This window comes from Zea mays, chromosome 7, assembly GCF_902167145.1.
Source record: "Zea mays cultivar B73 chromosome 7, Zm-B73-REFERENCE-NAM-5.0, whole genome shotgun sequence".
In the NCBI taxonomy this organism is placed as follows: Eukaryota; Viridiplantae; Streptophyta; class Magnoliopsida; order Poales; family Poaceae; genus Zea; species Zea mays.
In genome coordinates this window covers 115,746,279-115,747,969 of record NC_050102.1, presented here as the reverse complement: position 1 = coordinate 115,747,969, position 1,691 = coordinate 115,746,279, and the positions used below count along the sequence as shown (strand labels likewise).

The window sequence follows — 1,691 nt, the reverse complement described above, 5'->3', positions numbered from 1 at the left end:
GCTGACATGGTAACCGCGGATTGCATCGCGCGTCGCCATTATAATATTCCCGCTTAGAGCCTTCTATTCACACAAACTAACCCGCTGATTGGTTCCATGTGTCCGTGGTTGCACGTTCGCTCGAGCCTGGCTGGTCGATACGGGTGTTTTGATGGTACGAGCGGATGCAGACAATTAGCCTTCAAATGACTTGTTTTGTATCGGCTCGTGCAGGCCACGCCTTCGACGTGCAGGCAACTAAACATACGCTTAGATAAAATCAATGCATACAGTGGTCCAGAACAAAACAATTCGATCAACCAATTCCCTGAACCGGGGCCAGAAAGACGGGCCGGGGAACCGCCAGAGGAGAATTTATAGCTCCTACTAAACGAGCAAACAGGAGAGCACAGACACAGAGCATGCAGGGCCTACATGCACCGTAGGTGATGGCGTTGCATGCTCCTAGCCTCCTACCACTGGACTGGCGCCCCCGGCCGTCTAGGCGCCTGCTCCCCCACGTCATGTGTGTCGTCCTGTACTCCTGTTAACGAGACCAGGGGTTTTGTTCACGTCACATGCATTGTCAGAAGCCGCCAGAACGCCGGCTGGCCGCCCGGCCGGGTACCGGTCTGCATACCCGCTATAAGAAGCAGCGCCGCGTCATGCTCTGAAGAAACCTGAACCTGAAAGAGCTCAAGCTGGGCAGCTAGCTAGCTTGTATACGTCGTCGTCGTGTATGTGTTCGCCATGCATGCATCTTTTGATTAGCTCTTGCATGTGGGAAGGAGGCTAGCTGAGTGGTATATATATATGCAACGATGATGCATCGCGTAGCCAAGGATGACTTGCCGGCATTATATTTCTTGGCCCGCCGGCAAGTCATCTGGGGCTACGCGTTTGCCTCCTCCTCCTATGCCAGAGCGGTTCAAGATGTCATCTGGAATTCTTCTTCTGGATTGGAGGTGTGTGAGTGTGTTGATCCTCGAGTGCTTTTTCGCTGGGAGAAGAAGCTAATACACGTACGTCGTCCAGAGAGAGTCAGCGACAAACAAGGTATGAGAATATTTTTCTTTTGATGTTAAGGTATGGGAATATTCGCGGCCATTGCATATTGTTCGACTTGATAGGTGCAAAAGTTTATATAAAAAAAATGCTCTCGTGCTTTGTGGTGAACGAAATCGATCGGGTTACTTCTCCATGATATGTTTCGCATAAGAACGTGGATCAAGATGTACATTATCTCTTCTGCACAAATATATATATATATATCTTTTAAAAGGGTAGTTTATCTCGCATATGATTGGCATTTCCTTGTGAAATTTTGTTGGATTAGATTTCTCTATAGCACCTCTAAAGGGATAACAAGTGTCTTTCAACAAGGCCTATTAGCTCAGTTGGTTAGAGCGTCGTGCTAATAACGCGAAGGTCGCAGGTTCGAGACCTGCATGGGCCAGAATTTGTTTTTGCTCTCTGTTCTATTTTTTCTTCTTCTTTGCACCTCCTCCGCCGATTTGAATTTTAAAGCCCATAACTCAAACAGGGCCCAGCCAGTGTAGCAGCAACTCCAATTATTTAGCTCAAAACGTTCTCCAAAATTTTCAAATTTAGCTATTCTTTAAATAAATCTCTGTAAAAAAATAGACTATTCCAGCAGTCTCTGCTATTGCCATCTTCTATATTTAAGCCTGCCACGTCATTTTGACCTTCTC

General features: G+C 47.0%; 2 non-coding genes across 2 annotated transcripts; both read left to right on the top strand.

The window, feature by feature from the left end:
- Window positions 1-812: 812 nt before the first annotated feature.
- Window positions 813-877, top strand: MIR169p (microRNA MIR169p). Its single transcript, NR_121139.1, has one exon. It is a non-coding gene; the product is annotated as a microRNA MIR169p (primary transcript).
- A 484-nt stretch (window positions 878-1,361) lies between these two features.
- TRNAI-AAU (transfer RNA isoleucine (anticodon AAU)) lies at window positions 1,362-1,435 on the top strand. Its single transcript has one exon. It is a non-coding gene; the product is annotated as a tRNA-Ile (tRNA).
- The last annotated feature ends 256 nt before the right edge of the window (window positions 1,436-1,691 follow it).